Source organism: Ovis canadensis, chromosome 20 (genome assembly GCF_042477335.2).
Source record: "Ovis canadensis isolate MfBH-ARS-UI-01 breed Bighorn chromosome 20, ARS-UI_OviCan_v2, whole genome shotgun sequence".
NCBI lineage: Eukaryota > Metazoa > Chordata > Mammalia > Artiodactyla > Bovidae > Ovis > Ovis canadensis.
The window spans coordinates 32632781-32653192 of NC_091264.1; the positions used below are offsets into that span (position 1 = coordinate 32632781).

The 20412-nt window shown below is 55.2% G+C and overlaps 1 long non-coding RNA gene across 2 annotated transcripts in view; it reads right to left on the bottom strand.

The window, feature by feature from the left end:
* The window catches only part of LOC138425123 (uncharacterized), a 49803-nt gene that overhangs the window by 15973 nt on the left and 13418 nt on the right, over window positions 1–20412 (bottom strand). Inside the window, exon 3 of one of the 2 annotated variants that reach the window (XR_011251109.1) lies at window positions 17261–17388. The exons of the other annotated variant lie outside the window; for it this stretch is intronic. This is a non-coding gene — a long non-coding RNA (uncharacterized lncRNA). The remainder of the gene's footprint in view (window positions 1–17260; window positions 17389–20412) is intronic. 2 annotated transcript variants of the gene reach the window in all.

Sequence of the window (20412 nt, forward strand, 5' to 3'; positions counted from 1 at the left end):
CCTTCCCTTGACTGGATGGTCAAGGTTTCCCTCTTAAAGAAGCAACCATATCGCTTTTATCCTCAGGGCTTCAGTGCCCGGCCCTTCACTATGAACTCCTCCATGGACCTGGTATGGAAGCCAGGCTGCTGACCCTAGGTCTTGCCCTCTGATCTCTTCTGACTTTGGTAAAGAAGACGGTGACCATGCATTGCACCCCTTGCCAGATGACCTGCACACTGCTGGGCACAAGCGTGCCTGGGGCCCCTTGATTCCACCTTCTCCTCCAGCATGTCCCCCAGCACAGCCAGGGGACCGTCAGAAAGAAGGACCATGGGGACAGAGGCTGTGACCTTGTGGGAGGGAGAGGAGCAGAGACAAAAAGAGACCAGGAAGGAGGGAAGCAGAGACTGGACCAAGGAAAGACAGAAAGAACGAGAGAAAAGGGGGAGGGGCAACGGAGAAAGAGACAGAGATAGGAAAAAGGATAAAGAACCAAGGTAAGGAAGCGATGGGAACACAGCAATGTTCCCTCCAGTGTGATCTAAGACAGAGCTCCACGCCCTCCAATGTGATCTAAGACTTTGGTCAGTCTTAGAGATCAAGGTGGAAGCTTGGCCCCGAGGGCAGAGGATGAACCTTTTTCCAAGAATTAACCCCATTCCCTGATAGCTCAGTTGGTAAAGAATCCGCCTGCAATGCAGGAGACCCAGTTCGATTCCTGGGTCAGGAAGATCTGCTGGAGAAGGCATAAGCTACCCACTCCAGTATTCTTGGGATTCCCCTGAGGCTCAGCTGGTAAAGAGTCCGCCTGCAATGCAGGAGACCTGGGTTTGATCCCTGGGTTGGGACAATCCCCTGAAGAAGGGAAAGACTACCCCTTCCAGAATTCTGGCCTGCAGAATTCCATGGACTTTATAGTCAGTCCATGGGATCACAAAGAGTCAGACACAACTGAGGAACTTTGACTTTCACTTTCAACCCCATGCCTTGGACTGGCCCCTGTGGCCCAAGACAGAACCTGGGGCAAGCAAGGGATGGGGAGGGGCCTCTACCAGGCCAGAGGGGGATGGGAAAAGAGACTGTCACGCCCCAACGTGGTGCATCTTCACCAAGGACAAGCAAGAATGCAGCAGGAGAGACTGTGATTAGACGAGAGGGCTCCAGGGCGCACTGCCCGCAGGACATGCAGTGAGAGGAGTCTGTGAGGAGGGCGCTGACGGTTGCCCTGGAAGCCCAGCCTTCTCCCTCCTCCCTCCACCCCCAGCAATGAGTCAGGGATTCCGCAGAAGTTTGAATTCCTGTCTTCCTTTGGGCAACGGATACACTCTCCTGGGTTTTCTCTCCTGCCACTGCAGCAGTGAAATCTCCAGTCCTTCTCTATACCTCTTTCCCCATAGCTCCAGGGCAGGCCCTGCTTCCTCCCTGCCCATGCCAGCCCTGGCTTTGCATGTGCTGGGAACACTCTTCCCAGAACCAGCTTCTTCTCATCCCCTGGAAGCCAGTTTAGACAGCACAGGTATGACTGGGCCATTCACAAGTGCCCAGTACCTAGCAGGGCCCCTTTGAGGGACTGACTGAATGAACCAGTGCAGAAGGCCCTGTGAGAGGCACTATCCTCAGGGAGCTCAGAGTCTGTTGGTAGAGATTCAGGCCTGAGGGAGCCCCCAGTGGGCAGAGCTGCAGGATGCAAAGGAAAGAAAGCACTGTGTGGGTCCCACAGCAGGGTTCCCTCTGAACCTCAGAGCAGGGTGAGCTTTCACTGATGGCAGGGCCTAGCATGGCCTGCTCTTATGGTGGGCTCAGCAAACACTTGTAGGAGGGAGAGAGGGCTCTCACAGCCCTCGGTTTCTCTTGGAGGACTGTTCACTCATCTTGGAGCTCCCTGGTGACCAAGACCACCTGGATCTCCTTCAGCCCCGCCACCCCAGGGCCAGGCGCAAAAGAGCAGAGAGAGGGTCCCTGCGGCCACGTTAGAGCTCTGACTTGAGCTGGACAACTCTGAGCACAAGGAGGTCAGGTGTGGGAACTTCCTGGTGGTCTAGTATTTAAAACTCCATGCTCCCAATGCAGGGGGCCTGGGTTCGATTCCTGCTGGTGAACTAGGTCCCATGTTCCACAACTAAGACCCATTACAGCCAGATAAATAACTATTTTCTAAAAAAAAGAAGTCAAGCTTCAGGCAGGCCCCCAGCCCAGGGACAAAGCCTCCTTAGCTTCTGCTTCGGCTCCAGCCCCCAAGTGAGCAAATCAGAAGGGGCTGGGGGCAAGAGGCCACGACAGGGCCAGGCAGAGGCGGCGGGCAGTGTGGGGCTCCAGCCTGCAGCTCACAGCAGCCCAAGAGTCCATGTGGCCCTCAAAGAGGAGTGCCGGGGACCCATGACAGAGGTTTGTCCCCCTGGTGGGATCTGAATCCTGGGAGGTGGGAGAGGCTGGAGGAGGGCCCTGGGAGGACAGAGCATCCCTCTGCCAGCCCTGCCAAGGGGACAGCGGTGCCCGCACCACGGCCCCCAGCCCAGCACAAGGGTCTGGAAGTGGATCAAGTTCATAGTCTCAGGAAGGTGGGTGAGTTTTCATGAGTGAATCCTTTTCATCCTCAAACCAAAACCTATGTCTCCAGCCCAGCAAGCAAAGCTGCCACTTCCTCCCTCCAGAAGAGCCAAGACCTCGAAGGTGCTGGGAGCGACCTGTTGCACCTCTAGAAGAGCAGCCAGAGACATTCAGGGTGACAGAGAGTCTCTCCCGAGCCCCTTTTGAACTCCATGTTCTGCTGTGACATCCCTGCCCCAGGAGCTGAAGTGTACGTGTGTGCATGCTAAGTCACTTCAGCCGTGTCCGACTCTTTGTGACCTCATGGACTGTAACCCGCCAGGCTCTTCTGCCCATGGGATTCTCCAGGCAAGAATACTGGAGTGGATCGCCATGCCATTTCCTTCCCCAGGGGATCTTCCTGACCCAGGGGTTGAACCTACGTCTCTTATGTCTCCTGCATTGGCAGGCAGGTTCTTTGGGCTTCCCTGATGGCTCAGACCATAAAGAATCTACCTTCATTGCGACAGACCCAGGTTCGATCTCTGAGTGAGGAAGATCCCCTGGGGAAGGAAATGGTAACCCACACTCCAGTATTCTTGCCTGGGAAACACCATAGACAGAGGAATCTGGCGGACTACAGTTCATGGAGTTGCAAAGAGTTGGACACAACTGAGCAACTAACACACACACAGCGTCACCTGGGAAGCCCGAGGTACCATCGTCAGGGAGAAATGACACAGAGGAAAGGAGTGGAGGCCAGAGTCTTCTCGGGTACATCGGGGGTAGGAGTGAATTGCCAGGACAGGAGTAAGTGCTGAGACACAAAGCTAGAGGTAAGCAGGTCAGTGACCCACCCATCCACCTGATCCTTAGCTGGCCATCATTTAGGAAAGCAATGTATTTAGTTAACCAGCACTTATATAGTAAAAGAGAAAGCACACATCCCTTACAAATACTAACTCATTGAATCCCTAGAACAAACCTATCAATACAGCACTATGATCATCCCAGTTACAGATGGAGAAACTGAGGCTCAGAGAGGCTAAGTGACTTGCCCAGCATCACACAGCTGGAAAGTGACTGAACAGGGATTCATATCCAGGCATCATTCCCGGCCAGCTGATCCCTGCCGCTGCCAGGTTCGAGGCCTGGCAGGGGCAGGGAAAGTGGAAGGTAGGAGGCAGAGTCGAGGGTGATGCTCCTTCTCCAGGATGAGCAGGTCTTTTCAGGGACTGTGTCGGAGGCCTCGCCCACAGAAGGCGAGAGCGAGAGCAGAGCAGCTGATGTAACTGCTCCCCCTTGGGGGGGGGGTGTGGTGGGGGTGGAGCTGGCCCAGGTCCAGGGGGTGTGCCTGCAATGACAAGGGCCTGGACCAATGGAAGGGCGCCCCCGCCTCCCCCAGCTGGCCCAGGAAGAAAGGAACCCCTCCCGGGCCTTTCTATTATCTTGAGGAGAAAGGGAGGCGGGAAGAAAAATTGGCCGGGAAAGTGGACTGAACTTGCAACTTGGTTTAACAACCAAATCCCAGTTCTTCCATGGGCCAGAGCTCCCTCCTGCTGTCTCCTCCAGGGAAATCCAGGCCAGGCCTGGGCCTGGGAACAGGAAAGCCTGACCCCGCAATGCCCCCAGGGTCCAGAGCTCCAGAAGAGGGGTCCACGTTCCTTAGAACCTGCAGTGGTCCCTTTCTGGCCTGGTAGAGAGAACAGTGGGGTCCTTCCCCAGCCCTAGAGAAGAACGAGGCTTCCAGAAATGGGGGCTGCATTTTCTACACTGAATATGAGGCTCTGGGGGTTGGAAAAATAAAGGGCAGTAGTGGGCCAGGGGGGTAAATCATTTGAATGAGGGCTGTCCTAGGAAATGCCAGGCATGCGTCCCAGGATGAGAGGTCGGGCCGGACCACAAGGGCGAGGGGAAGGGCGGGGCGAGGGAGTGGGCTCAGCATCTGGCTCCTCACCACTTGCCCACCACACATACACACTCACACACTCACACACACATACTTATATATACTCACCCACAGAGATAGTCAGATACTTATGTACACACTCCCACACTCAGACACACATACACTCACACACTTACATACACACACCCACATGTATATACACTCAGGCACTGTGGCACACTCATCCAGGCATACACACACATACACACTCATGCTTTGGGTGGTTGGGACCCAGCTGGGTAGGAAAGAGCCCTCTGGGAGGATGGTTTGGCTGGGAGCTGCCAAGGGGTGGGTGAGCAGGTGCCCGGGGCTGAGTGAGGAGCCCAGGATTGGGCTGGTGCTGGGGGCCACTGTGCAGCTCCCAGGCCAGAACTGAGAGCGAAGCGGGCACAGCTCCTCCCCCTCCCAGGCTAGCCTCTGGCCAGGCCGGCCTCCATTCCCAGCATTGTCTTGGGCACCCCGGGCAGGGTTCCCAGGCTCAGCTGAACTGGGGGCCTGGCCAAATAGCCCTCCTCTCCCCTCCCATTCCCTTTTCTCTTGAGAGGAAGGGCTGTGTGGGGAAGTGGGGGAGACGGAGGCTTCCTGAACCACTGGTCTCCCATCCCCTAGCCCACACAGGCGGCCTGCAGATGAGCTCAGGTATGACCCCAAAGGCCCAGACTCTACAAGGTTCCCATCCATCCCAGGGCAGCAGACTTGGAAGTCCAGCCAACCCTACCTGTCCCCTTGTCCATGATATTCGTCTCCGCCCGCATCTCGGGTCCCATCTGACTTCACAGGCTGGGCTTAGAATCCTACCCAATGCTGCCCTCCCCAAGCAAAGGGAACCACATGCATTTAACTCCTAGAGACCAAAGGATTCACCTGGAGGGAGGGGAGGAGATGCAGGTATTAATGAGTTAACCTGAAGGGGCTCTTCCCTGCCCCTCTAGGAGGCTTCCCCACCCCTTCCAAGAAGCGTTCACCCAAGTGATAAAGCCTTCACTTTGTCTCTCCCTGATGGTTCTGGAGAGCAGGGCCACCATCACGGTAGATGCACCTGAGCCCCGGGAAGAGACCCAATGAGCCAGAAATCCCGCCACCGCCCAGGACCTCCGTGGCCTCCCTTAATGAAACTTGAGCAACAGTCCCCACTGGGCCCCGTGGAGTCACAGCAAGAAGACCACCATCCTGCCTGCACAGGGCTGGTGTGCAGGAGGCTCCCTTCCCTGTCTTAGAGCTGAATCTGGTACAGGACAGCCCTCAGGCACCCTCCAACCAGATCTCCACCTGAGCCAAAGCCATTTTTCCAAAACACAAATTAGATTCCACCCAGCCCTTGCTGAAAGCCTTTCAGAGGTTTCCCAGTGCCCTCCAGATGACTCCTTCACGTAGCTCAACATGTGGGGTCTGGCCCCTGCCACTAGCGGCCCTCCCTCCACTGCCCCCTCAGGCCAGGATCTTCACCTGCTGAAAGGACCGCCAGCCCCCAGCCCCGGCCCTGGCTCCGGAGCCAGGGTGCACCCCTTTCCTTCAGCTCACTCATCACTCTACCCGTCTCTCCACCCTCCCCAGGTCTGGAGCTGAAGCCCTCCTCTCTGCTCTTGTAGCCCTGTAGCCCTCCTCCCCTGCAACGGATCAGTGCTGGGCTGTGCTGTTTGCTCCCCAGGCTGCCCGGCTAAACCAGGAGCTCCTAAAGAGGAGAGGGGCATAGTCTGTGCTACTCACCACCAAGTCCTCAACTCAGAGCATAGCCCTCGGCACAGAGGAGGTACTGCATACATGCAAATGACTGAAAGAATCAGTGAATGAATGAATGAAAAGTCTTTAGGGCCTTTAACCTACCAGCCTTCAGGGCAGTGATGATGCACGCCTCTTCTGTTCTCCCCCCTCAAACCCAGCCCCCCACCCTCTGGGAGGGATCTCCTGCCTAGCCCCCTCCTCTACCCCAAGCCCCACACCCTTCGAGGCTCAGCTCCCAGCAGGAGCCCCACTCCAGGAAGTCCCCTGACTGCCTCCTCTCCTGCTCCAAGACCTCACCTGCTCTGAACTCCGAACTCTGTAAAGCCCTCTGCTTGGAGTGCTCTCGCATTTCCGACATGCCCTTTTCAGGAGGTTCACTATCACCCCCAGGGCTGCTGGGTTCTCCTGGCGAGGCAGGCCCTGGCAGACAGTACCAACAGGTGGCACGTGGGCTACGCTGAGAGGCAGGCCCTGGGCTGTGTCCCCTACAAAGGTGGGTGAGCCTGGCCAGAGCTGGGGACAGGGAGCAGGGCTCAGGGGGTCAGGGGCTTGACCTTTTCCTTCATCACTCCCAAACCCTACTCCAGGACCTAGAAAACAAACATCAGAGAAGGAAGCTCCCACACTCGGAGGGTATCAGCCACTTGGGGGTATCAGCCAAGCAGGTGGGATTCCAAAAGAGGAAAGAGCTAAGATTGGGGCATCAGAAACCAGACTCCCAGGCCTGGGGCAGAAACCCAGAGGAGCCAGAGAGGAGAGAGACAGGAGAGGAAATGCAAATGGAGGCTTTTCCCCCTGCTCCTTGGCTGTTACTCAGCTCGAGGGGCTTCCAGGAAGACCAAGGGCATATTGTAAGGGCAGAGCCTGGTATGCACTCACCCCATGCCCCCAGCACTCTGCCTGCCCTCCCATGCCCCCATTCAAGTCACCAGTGTTCTCAGGAGGAGGTGAGATGCTCACCTCCCACAGGCTAGGTGGGTGGAAGCGGGCTGGAAGGGCTGCAGGCCCAGCGCTGGTCCGGCCAGGGAGTGGCATGAGGGATCCTTGCACCAACACCTTCACCTGTTACACACACACACTTACAGACCTGCCAAGCCCTGAAGACAAGGCAGAGGCCACCCGACAAGAGAGGACTAGAGGATGGGGCTCAAGAAGGCGGTTTGGTTCCCATGCACAGGCACCCACGGGATGGGGACTTAGACTCCCCATGGTTCTGCCATCACCCCCTGGATAACTTTGGCTGAGCTTCCTCTTTCTACGTTCATTTGTTTATTTATTTTAATGCGGGCCATTTTTAAAGCTTTTATTGAATTTGTTACTATATTGCTTCTGTTCTTTCAATAATATTTATTGTTTTTATTTATTTGACTGTGCCAGGCCTCAGTTGCAGCATGTGGGACCTAGTTCCCTGACCCAAGGATCGAACCCGGGTACCCTGCATTGAGAGCACAGTCTTAACCGCCGGACCACCAGGCAAGTCCCCTATTGCTTTTGTTTTATGTTTTGGGTTTTTTGACTGCAAGGTAAATGGGATCCTAGCTTCCCTACCAGGGATGGACTCCTCATCCCCTACACTGAAAGGTGAAGTTGTAACCCCTGGACCATCAGTCCCTCCTTTGTCTTTAAAGTTGAGGTGATCATCTCTGCTCAAACCCCCTCTCAGGGCAGCCATGATGATCAGACAAGGCGGACACACGAAGATGCTCAGTGGACTTCACAATCCACTGAAGGGTTCTCATTAACATTCTTAACAGTCTCATTGTTATCATCACCTGGAGAAGCTGACCCTACTGTATGGTTTAAGTACAGCAATTTCATCTCCCTGCAGGATGCCCTCCCTCAACAACCTTCTGTGACTCCCCATTGCCTAGAGGAGAAAAGCCACATTCTATGGTCTGGTCATTCATCTGGCTTAAGCCAACTTTCTATTATAAGTGAGTCCCTCTGGTCCTTTCAGAGTTCCACCGGCGCAGTTTTTTGCTTTCCCATCTCCATACTTTGTGATGTCATTCCTCCCTCCTGGAATGCCCTTCCCTGTTGCTCCCTATCATATGTAGTGCCACCTTTTTTTTTTTTTGGCTGCACTGGGTCTTCGTTGTGGCACAAGGGATCTTTAGTTGCAGCATGTGGGATCTAGTTCTCTGACCAGGGATCAAACCCAGGGCCCCTGCATTGGGAGCTTGGAGTCTTAGCCATCAGACACCAAGGAAGTCCCTAGCTCCATCCTTCTAGACCAAACTGTGACACCAACTCTCTCATGAAGACTCTTCTCCTCAGCGAAGCCGGAAGTGATCTTTCTCCCTCCCTAGAAGGGCTCTGGTTTACACCAAATGCCACAGACAGTTCCTGGCGCAGAGCTGGTGCTCATGACATGACAACTGTAATGACTGCACCCTGAGTGGTAAACACTAAATTCACTCATTTACTCCTCACCGCAGCTCATGGGTGTGGTACTGTCAGCACCCCCATTTTACAGAGGGAGAAATCAAGGCGTAAGGTGCTAAGTGCCTCGCCCAAGTGAGCATCAGACCAGGGTTTAAACCTGGCAGATCGACGTCAGGGCCCAGGCCTCTCAGCACCATGAGGGCAGAGCCACATCTGCCCGCTCGTCTCTGTCACCCGCCTCTCCGACCCAGGACCTGGCTCAGAGCAGGTACTTAGTAAAAGTGTGATGGCTGCCAAGCTCAAGCCTCCTGGACATGCTCACCTCCCCGTGCTGGGGGCCCCTCTAGTGTGAGGTCCACAGGCTGACTCAGAGGAGTTTCAGGGATTGTGGCCCAAAAGTCCCATTGGTCTATAGGTTGACTCTGTCCTTGGGGGTCACAGAGCTGGACCAGGATTAAAAGAGATGGGCTGTAGCCCTTCACCCAGTATCATGAGACTGACCGGTGGCATGTTTGCTGATCACTCTGGCCTCTGGTGGAGGTCATGATGAATCCCCCCACTGCGGTACTGACAGGGTGTGGGGAGGTCGCAGAGCAGGGTAAGGAGGGAAGCAGGCAAAAACAGCGAAGTCCAAGTGTAACGGACTCTAGGGACCACTGAGCCCCACTGTTCACACCCATTTAACAGATGAGGACATCGAGGCTCAGGAGTCAGAATGAGGCCGGAAAGTGAGGAGCGTGGCAAAAGCTGGCAAAGGCATCAGCCTTCCTGGGCCTTTCCTCCTCAGCCTGTGTGTGGCCTGGCCCCCTCCCTCCCCGTGAAGAGCACGATGATTAATGCCCGGCAGTCCAATCACCAAGAGGCCTGCCCTTTCCGGTGATCCCAACAGGGGCAGCAGTGCCCGCAGTCCACTCTGCCGGTCCCTGTGCCCGGCCAGCGGCTGCCCCAACAAAAACCCTGAGAGAGTCACTGGGAGAAGGCCAGCTGCTAATTGTGGAAAATAAATCAGGGAAATCTAAACCCCACAGCTGAAGAGGGGCCAGCTGCACGTAGCCTTGTCTCCTTCTGTGCTCTTGCTCACCAGCTCTAATTGTTAATTGGAAGCTGTGAGTTACATAAGTTCCGTGGATACCAAAGAAGGAGTTGAACAAGCTCTTGAACCCATGGGCTGAGTGGTTTTCAAGATGAGAAGGGGGTCTGTCTCAGAAGAGCAGGAGGCCCGTGGGGGACAGCTGACCTTGAGGGTGTGACCAAGACAAAACTGTCCACTGTGACAGCCCTCTGGACCTGCAGGCTCATCACTCCTGGGTTTTTATAGCACGCAGACGGGCGCTCAAGTTGCTAGTTCTTCACAAAGTCACACAGAAAGTCACAAGGTGGAGGTCGTGACGAATCCCCTCACTGTGGTACTGACAGGGTGCCATTACATTGGTTTCTCGGTTTAATACCAAGACAGAACTTCCCTCTCCCATCTCTGACCCTGAACTAAAGGAGGGTAGGGCTGTGTCCCCTCAGACTGGGGCTCCCTGAGGCGGGGCTGTGAGCTGGGGCTGAGCTGCATCTTCCCCGTGTGACTAAGGTCTCCCTGCAAACAGAGACTCTGTTGTTTCTTTCTCTTTCTCTTTCTTGTTCTTTCTCTAAGGGCTCCTGAGGCAAGGGCAGGGTCTCTTCCCTACTCCCACCAACCTGGGTTGAAGAACCAGAGACCTGGAGCCACCTGTCATGGTGGGACAATCTCAGGACACGCCCTGGTGATGGGGTGGGGAAGGGTTAAGAAAGTTCCCAGGGCCACCTTTCTCATGGGCTGCCCTCCCCCTCCTGCCGGCTGCCAGGGCTTGCCTTGGCCTCTGATGGGTTCCAGCTGACTGCTGGGCCTCCTCCATCCTGCCCCTCAGGCTGCTGTGTCCTGTAATGACCCCACCATGGGTACCCTTAGCTACCCAGGCCGCCGGGAGGACTGGCATCAAGATGGAGCGGCATGGTGGGAGGGAGGAGCCCCCTGCCTCGAGGAGAAAGGAGAGTGCAGGAGGGCTGCAGGAGGCGGCTGGGGGGGTGTGTGACTCCCTCTGTTGCCCGGAGACCCAGAGCAGGGTGATGGGGACCGCCCTGCCCACATAGGCCAGTTCTGCTGCTGCTAGCTCCCCAGGAGGAGAGGCCACCACAGTGCCTACAGCCTGGGCAGCACGCCCGTGACCCCCCAGCCCCGCCTCATCCATGAGTCATTCCCGGGAGCCTGTGTGAGCAGAGGCAGTCACCCTTCGCCACGGCCAGAGGACAGCGGGGAACACCCTGCGGGACTGGCCAGGCGCAGGTGTCCAGCGCAGGAATGGAAGCCTGGTCTAGATGAGGCTGAGTCTTGGATCTTGAAGAAACCCAGTTCCCATCTCCTGCCCCACCCACGTTCCTTTCTGCCCTTCTCACTCATACCTTTGTCTCTTGCCCAGACCGCCTCTCAGCATCTTTGAGCCTTTGGGGGCTCATCTCAAATGTCACCTCTCCTAGGAAGACACCTCGTGCTCCTGGGTCTGTTCTTTGTACACCCTTGAGGCACCACACGCATCCTTTTATCTGCTGTCCATGTCTCTTCTTTGTCTAGACAAGTTACCATGAAGGATTCCGTGCCTGTCCATATTCCCAGCACCCAGCAGAGTGTCTGGCACATAGTAGGTGCTCACAGAAGTGTTTCCAAAGATGGATCCAGCCAGGAGTTAAATAAATCACCTAAACCCTAACAACCAGTATCTGCTGGTCCCTGCTGCTTCCAAAGTCCCACCAACCATCCCCAGGCTGATCTATGAGAGTTCTCACCAGGTGCAATGACCTGGCGCCAAAACTGACCCTGCCCTGTATCACCCGTAAATGGTACATTGATGTGCCTAAGCGCTTTAGGTGCCCAAGCTAAACAGTGGTCTGTGGTAAAGAGGAGAGAAGGTATCTCCCCCTCCCGTTCCCCTAGAAGAGAATCTCCAAACAGCCCTGCTTGTGCCTAGCACCTCACAGAAGTTTAGGATTCCATGTGCAGTGGAAATGGTGAACAGGCTCTCAATGTCCACTCCACCTTCTGAGACAGAAAGAGTTGAAAACAACAGCAACAACAACAGCGGGGGGAAAAACTACATTTCTCAGTGCTTCCTGTTGTTAGGATTCAGGATATAATCGTGACTCAGACAATCAGTCTCACTTGCGTGAAATTTGCAAGTCTGTGTTTCTGCAGCTCCTGATGCATTCTGGGATTCAGGGGCAGGGTGCAATTTGTGTTGTTGGTGGTGCTGTTTTGCTTCTATGCTGGCAGAGGGGGTCAAGAGCTCTAGTAGCTCCAGGGCATCCATCTCCTGTGTGGATCACAGCAGGTGCAGTGTGAAGCCGGCAACAGCAGCTGTTTCCGGACCATGGTACTGTCTGTGGTTCTGGATTTGGTGCTCTCATGATTACCAAAGAGGCAACAGCTCCCTTGGTGGCCCAGCTCTGCCATGTGGCTTTGAGAATTGCTCCTGAAGGCTCAACTCGGAATCTATGGCTTTGCCCTCCCAATAGTTCTATAGCTGTTTTGTTAACCCCTTCCATTTTGAGTTCACCAGAGTGGATTCTGTTCTCTGCAATGGAATCCTGATGGATAACGCTTTGTATTCTGCTGCCAGCTCTCACTCCTGCTTTGTCTCTCAGACCCAGATATGCGTCCACCAGAGAGCTGGACCAGAGCATATCCAGTGACGATCACCCACTCGGCTTAGAACTGCCCTTACTTGCCTTTCAACAGTGAAGCATTGTCACTTGGCCAAGATTGTCTCCCAACTGTCTCTTCCCTTCTATGAGTTTTTCTTCTTGGAGTTTACTTAGACCCTTGTGCATGTCTGCATCCCAGTCCAGGATGGTAAATCAATTTTCACTTCATCCATCAACTCTGCTCATTTAGTAGTGATTACCTGGACCCAGTGCATGAGGCTGCTTCTGGACTTAGAAGGAAAGAGCATTGTGATCAACTAGTGATGCCTGCTGTAGTACAGAAATAGACACTGGCAATGTGCGTGCTGTATAATTGCCACATATTTGGGAGAGAAGTGAATGACGGTGCCTTCCGTTTAAGCCAGAGTGGGATCCGTCCAGTCACGAACTCCCCAGGAGGCTCTCTGGCCCCAAGACCACTTCACAGGTTCCTGACACTACCCACCGATTACCCCAACCCAGACTTTGATCACAGACGCATTTTACCACTTATTCCTAATGCTTCGGATTCCTATCTCAACTTGATCCCTCTCCAACTTACATCCCCAACTCTGCCCTCCAACATTCACATGAACCCTCATGCTTATCAGAGTTCTGACCTCAGGAAAGAGCTGGAGCTGAAATGGGCTTACTCCTTGAACTACAGTAAAGTCCACACCCTCCAGGAAGATCCTTAACCTCTAAGCTCCCCAAAAGCCCTCCCTCTCTCGTCTCTGTGTCCAGTCAGTGCCAGGCCCTCAGGAAGTGTTCCATAAACCCATGGATCAATGAAAGAATATGAGGATTGCCCAGAATGACCTCACCAACCACTGGCTTCCCTCTTCCCATCCTCCTCCTGCCCATTTCTGTACTCAGAAACTTTTCCTGACGTTGACCTATGGCCTCCCCAATCTCCAGGAAGTTCCTACACAACGGGGTGCCCCGCATCCCCTCTGAGTCACTGCTGAACACACACCCAGTCTGCTGCAGAAGCCAGCTACTATGGGACAGAAAATTGTGCCCTTCAGAGGACTCCCAGGTTCCCCTGTGAGGGAGGGGAGACACCCTGGGCACAGCAGAGGTCCAGGTGGGTAGTAAGTCATTTTCCAGGGAAGAAAACCAGCCCAGAGCCCACCCCACAGCATCCCCACTCTGGGCTCTTGCTCACCACTGAAGAGAACAGATGGTGTGGTTAATTGGGGTGTCATCGTGGGCTCCAGCCCTCTTCAAGGTCCGGGTGGGGGTAACAGAGTGATTTACTGGGTCATAAATGGCAGCTCACAGGGAGCCAGTGATGTCATACCCACAGCCCCTGGGGACTGAGGGAGCCATGGACACAGGCCACAGTCTGGAGCCTGACGGGAGACTCTTGCCTTTCCCTGATCACTGGGCTCTGATCCGAGGCAGACAAGGGTAGGCAGAGCCCAGGACACCTCCTGGTGGGGTTCCCATGCTCACAGCTAGAGAAAGTGAACACGACCTGGGAGCAGGGGAAGGAAAAGCAGGATGCAGGCAGAGGAGCAGAGACACCCAGAGGAGAGTGGGCAGGGCCTGCTGGAGTCTAAGAGACTCCCAGAGGTGCAGCTGAGGCCTGCCTCACCCAAACAGAGCACCAGAACCCCAGGCAGACAGTCCAGCTCCAGAACTCCCCAAGAGGAACATGAATGAAAAAACAAGTCCATCCCTTTCCCTAGAAAGCCCTGTGCCAGAGAGGCAGTGCTTAAAAGCTAGGCTGCCTGGTCAGCCCTGCCAATGTGACTTTGGGCAGCTTCCTTAAAAATTCCTCTGTGCCTCAACTTCCCCATCTGTAAGATGGGATAATATTTTTTCAGAACTCCACTAGTTAACAGACTCAGAACAGAGCTGACATGCAGTGCTGTGTGCTTGACCTGCTGCTGCGGCTGCTGCTAAGTCGCTTCAGTCGTGTCCGACTCTGTGCGACCCCATAGATGGCAGCCCACCAGGCTCCCCCGTCCCTGGGATTCTCCAGGCAAGAACACTGGAGTGGGTTGCCATTTCCTTCTCCAATGCATGAAAGTGAAAAGTGAAAGGGAAGTCACTCAGTCATATCTGACTCTTTGCAACCCCATGGGGTGCAGCCTACCAGGCTCCTGTCCATGGGGTTTTCCAGGCAAGAGTACTGGAGTGGGGTGCCATCACCTTCTCCACTTGACCTAGGTTATTGTTAACTCTTTGAGTGGGACCCAAGAGTCTATATTTATTCATTTATTTAGAGGATACTTTTTAATTTATTATCTATGTTTGGCTGTGCTGGGTCTTCACCACTGTGCATGGACTTTCTCCAGTTGCACCGAGCGAGGGCTGCTCTCTCGTTGGAGTCCTCAGCCTTCTTGCTGCAGAGGCTTCTCTTGTTGTGGAGCATGGTCTCTAGGCATGCAGGCTCAGTAGGTGTGTGCCTGCTTAGTCACTCAGTCGTGTCCAACTCTTTACAACCCCATGGACTGTAGCCCGCCAGGCTCTTCTATCCATGGGATTCTCCAGGCAAGAATACTGGAGTGGGTTGCCATTTCCCACTTCAGGGATCTTCCCGACCCAGGGAGTGAACCCACGTCTCTTGCATCTCCTGCACTGGCAGGTGGATTCTTATCCACTGCACCACCACGGAGTCCAGTCTGTTTTTTTAAATACAATAGCTGCCCTTGACTTTGGACCTCCTACCACCCACTGCAGCCCCCATCTCAGACACCAGGGACCCTTGCAGGAGGGAAATCAAGACAGAGCCCTGTCAGTGTGCACTGGTTATTTCCGGAGGCATGGAAAGAGCCTCTCTGTCTCTGAGTCCCCTTTTATACATTGGATCCTTCACTCATTGTCTCCTGAAACCAGGGCCCAAACAGGCAGAGTCAGGCAACAGAGGGCAAGAAAACATCTCCAACAATGTCTTAGAGGGAGGATCCAAAGCATGGGGCAAGAGGAGCAGCAGGGTCCACAGGGCCAGCCCCTCTGTCCATTGCAGGGGGCAAGTGGAACACAGAGGGACTGACACCCTGGGCAGCGCCAGGGACCCCATCAGCTGGGGTGAAGGACCAGATTCCCTGAGACCAGCCCCTCTGTCTCCCGACTCCGACATCTCCCCCAAACACCCCCAGACCTGATGGGAGCGCCGCCCCAGGCTCCCTGTGCTGCGGGGGCAGCAGACACTGGTCCTCAGTAAGGAGTGGAGACAGATCAGCACACATCACATCACGCTTGGCACAGCCCCCATTGGTGGGCACTGTGCCACCGTGTCAGCCAGCCATCTCCTTGCAGAACCCTCTTCGGTGGGGGCGGGCTCCCAGGGGGGATCTGCGTCCGCTGGGAATGGCCCAGGCCCCCAGAAGCTCCCTAATCCCCACCCCCTCACCCCCAGACCCTGCCCTTCCTGGGTCCAGTTTGTAATGCTTTTTTATTTGTGTGACTGTGTGCTTTCAGTCTCTCCTCCAGGCTCTGGGAGAGCAGGACTGAGTCTGTAGGGTTCACCTACAGAGCGCCTGGCACATTTGTCAAAAGAATGAATGAATGAATGATTTGAATGAAAGCTCCACCTTCCTGGTCACACCCTTGCTCCTAGCACAGAACCTGTAAGAGGTGCCCAGACTTGGCGGGATGGAGCCAACCTTGCCAGAGCTGGGAGCCCATTGTCCACCCCAGAGCGATCCCAGGGCCGTTAACCAAGGAAGACTTCCTAGTGGAGGTGAGGGGGAAGTCGGAGGGGAGCGGGGGGCAGGGTTCTGGCTCACATCTGCTCTTCCTGTTCATCACCTATTTCCGGTGGGAAGTCCCAGAGGCCGGAGGTCATGTCTGGGTCTCAGGGCCATCCCCAGCACACCCCCCTGAAGCCGCACGTGGCCTGCCCTACAGTCGGCTGCCAGCTGTGACTCACGGCTCAGAAGCCTTCCTCTCAGCCAGAGATTGGGGAGCAGAGATTACAGTAACGTTACTAACTTCATGTCGTGGCTGTGACTGCAGTGCTTACGCTCAGAGTGCCTCCCCCGACCCCGAGGGCAGAGCAGTGACCTCACCCTCCTGGGTCAACAGCAAATGAAGACAATCCTTCCCAGAGGCAGGGGGATGACCTGGATGACCCTGGTCTGCCTGAGAAGTCCAGAGTCTTGCCCCTTCTCCTCAGAATTGGTTACACACCCTCCCTCTCCCTGCTCCCCACAGCAGTCTGTTGGGGCCAGGGCTCGGCCAAGGTGGGCAGGAGAGGGGAAGTGCCAGAGGGTGCCCTGTGCTTGCCCTTCCTCACCCTCCAGGTCTAGGACACACACGCTGGAGAAAGTGGCGTCTGAGGATGTGGCTGCAGTGGCCAGCTCCTGGCGCCAGCAGAAATCCCCAAGCCCATCAGCAGACCCTGTTCAGACACGCCCTCTGACCATGGCACTGAGTAAATGCTGAGGAGACACCTGCGGACTGATGTCACAGCCTGCCTGCCCTCTCCTCCCAGACAAGCCCTCTTGGAGCCCAGACCATTCCAGTTCCTCCTGGCAGACCATGAGAGGGCCCAGAGCAGGCACTCCTCTGGGGAAGGTTCTGTGGGAAAGGAATGCAGAGGAACTGAGATCAGAACCCAGATGGGTGCTCTTAGGAAAGTTACCCAGTCTCTCTGGGCTTCAATTTCTCCAACTGTAAAATGGGACTAAGACGAGTTGCCTCCCGGATGGCATTGAGAGTGAGTGCCCCGGCCTGGCAATGGATGGACATAGGTCCATGGCAGCCAGTCTTGCTGCCCTTACCTACTCCGGGCAGGAAATGCCAGGCCTTAGAAAGAACCGAGGCTTCAGGGAAGGGAGCAAAGCAGAGATGTTTGAGAAAGGGAGTTAGGAAGGCCTCAACCCACCCTCTGCCAGCTGCAGACTAAAGGTACCAAGGGCCTGGTGGCAGACTGTCTCCCAATCTCCATTCATCCCTCCTTCCCAGCTGTCAGCAAGACCCCCGTGGGAACGACTGTATGGTCCAGCTTCCCTTGGGCCACAGGGGGCCTGGAGGACTGACCTGTGGCCAGCGGGATAGAAGCCGTGTGTGTGATTTCCAGGAAGTTTCCCTTAAAGGGAAGGGGCAGGCCCTTCTTCACTCTTTTCTTCCTCCTTCCCTCTGGCTGGAGCTCCAGTGACTGGAGTGACCTTGGAAAAGGAAATGACACCCAGCAGATCAATAAGCCAGAAGCAGCCTGGATGCATGACAGCACATAGTTGGCAAGACCACCTTCAAGTACAGGAGCGCAAAAAAAAAAAATGCACATCTCTCTCCTCAAACTTAACTTTGATAGGCCCCTCCACGGTGGAATCACCTTAGACTCATGTGTGCCGGAGGGAGGGGGGACAGATGGGGTGCCTGAGGAGAGAGGAGTCACCCGAGGGTGTGATATCCCCTCAAGGAGCACTTCCTTCTGTGTGAGCGGTAAGGCCAGGAGGAGCCTTGGTGGGAGGGTTTATCTCCAAGAGGAGGTGAGGATGGATGGATGGATGGATGGATGGATGGATGGATAAAAACAGAAGGAAGGAAAGACCAGGTAAGTGGGTACACTGAAGAGAGATATCCAGAAAGAGGGAAATACTCTGGGAAGATAAGATGCTTTGGGTTTCAGCCAGCCAGGCTAGGGTGGAGGGAGGCAGGATGGCCAGCCTGACCCACTGTTCATGTCTAACTCTATTTTTCCATCTGTGCTTCGGGACTATCTCTTACTTCCTCACTACTCAAGGGCAACGAGCAGTAACTTTTTAATTTTTTTTTAAGATGGCTGTGTCAGTGTGGCACTGCGCCAACACAGCCCAGAGCCCGTCGATGTCCTAGGGTTCCCCACCTGGAAAGCGGGGATCACACTGGAGCCCACACATCTGGGTGTTGCAGGGATTCAAGGAGCCGACTCTGCGACGTGCCTCCCCAGCACCTGGCGCAGTTCAGCTCACAGGAAATCCTAGGAGCTCATTTCAGCTGCTCATGAAATCCTACCCTGGGATGTGAGGGACAGAGCTGCCACTGGGTGACCTGTGGTGTGAGTCTAGAGAGAGACCTGGCTGGTCTCCTCATCCCACAGCAACAGCTCCAGCCCTCAGGGACCTAAAAATCAAGGAACGTTAATGCCCTGGGAGAGCCGCCCTCCCACCGCATCAGGGCCCCGTGGACACAGGTGGGGCTGGAGGTAGCAGGGAGACTCAGATGCGTGGGGACAGCCAGGGCATAGTCCGCGGTCCCACCGCAGTGAGATCAGACCCTCAGCAGGTCCACGTGTGGTCACAAGAAGCTGGCGAGACACCACGCAGGGCACAGAGGCCACACGGAGGGTGAACACAGGCCTGAGGGAGGGGAAAGGCATTGGCCTGTCCTGCCTGGAGAGGGGTAAGCCAGGGGTCCACCTTGATGCCAGCCTTAGTGGGTCCACGAGCCAATTTCACAGGGATGCCTTTCCTTAAACTCCCCAGGAAAACCCCAGGGCTTACAATCTGAGTGAGACTGCTGTTCAGGGTAAGAAGGGACTATTTACCAGGGGAACTAGGGGCTATCGTATCTCCTTGGAGCAGCAAACAAGAAAAAACGATCTTACAAAATAGTCACCGGGATTCCAGGTGGCCTAAGGGAGAACTCTGACTGTCCATGAGACAAGCCCTGATGTGGAGGGAGTTGCGGACAGTCAGGAATGAAAGGGTCCTGCAACTTATGCAGAACCTCCAGCCAGCATCTGAGTCCCCAGGTCTCTGCTCCCACCTCTGCAAAATCACACAAGGTGATGATTTGGGAATCACTGGGTTTAGGAATCATAGAGGTGAGTTTAAAGCTCTGGTGGCTCAGACAGTAAAGAATCTGCTTGCAATGCAGGAGACGCAGGTTCAATCCCTGGGTCGGGAAGATCCACTGGAAAATGGCATGCAACACACTCCAGTATTCTTGCCTGGAGAATTCCACGGACAGAGGAGCCTAGTGGGCTACAGCCCATGGGGTTGAAAAGAGTTGGACATGATTGAGCTACTAACACTTTGGATAAAGTTACTTAATTGCTCCGTGCCTTTGTTTCTTCTTCAATTTAAAAATAAATAAATAAATAACCCAGAGCTGGATTCAGAGGGCCACTGGGAAGATTAATTCAGTGGGTGGCAGCTGAAACCAGGCACCCAGGACAAGCTCCATAATTATTCTCTGTGGGCCGCTGCTATTCTCCTGTCTGGGCAGAGACCAGACTGCAAGGGTCCCTTGGAGTTCTTTTCCAGTTTAGAATTCCTTGATTTCCACCACCCTGTGGTTCCTGATTTCTGACTCTGAGATCTGATGACCAAGAAAGACACGTCTGCACAGCTCTGCTCTACGCAGCACCTAACAGTCCAGCCTGCAACCCACATCATTTTCCTGCCAGAAGTGGGCTTCACCCTGCCCATCATGTGTCCCCCAGCCCCGTGGCAGCCCCATGGCAGCCCCGTGGCCCTAGGTGTCCCTGCCAGCTGTCTTTGAGCCCTGCACCATGCCCTCACCTGGAGTCGGGGCAGCACGAGCCCCTCTGGCTGACTTCCTCACACCTATAGTCCCCTGACAATGTCACATGCTGTGGAAGTTGGCAGGCCCAGAGGGGCCACAGATGCCAACACAAACACCATTCCTATGGAGGCAGAAGAGCCCGTGGGGGTTATTTTTAACCTGTTGATCAGAGGCCACAGCTCTGGCCCTGGGAGGCCTGGAGCTGCCGGTTCTCAGGGGGAAGTGAATTGTCAGGCCTCCCCTCAATGACCCTCAAGGGCACTGGGTGGTGGAAACCCCAGCCCTCACTCCACTTGGACGGAGACAGGGAAAGGCAGACGCAGCTCAGGACATGCCCCATCTTGTGCACTGGTTTCAACTGGGGCTGAGCTGAGCCAGGAAGAGCAAAGGTACACTGCAAATCACAGGATGTGACCTGGAGACGGGCCTCTCCTTGTCCCCATCCTGCAGGTAACTGTGACCTGAGAAAGGAGGCCCAAGGTCACACTACTGGCCAGCACCAGCTCCCCGCCCCCGGTCCACGCGAAATCTGACATGGACATCTCAGTGACTCTCCATGGCTGCATCTGGGGATCACCTTATCCTGCCCCCCGCCTGGTCTGTTCCACCTTGGTGGACCCAGGCCCTGACTCACCCTGCAAGGACTTCCCAGGTGCCCAAGCAGTGCCCCCTGGAGGACA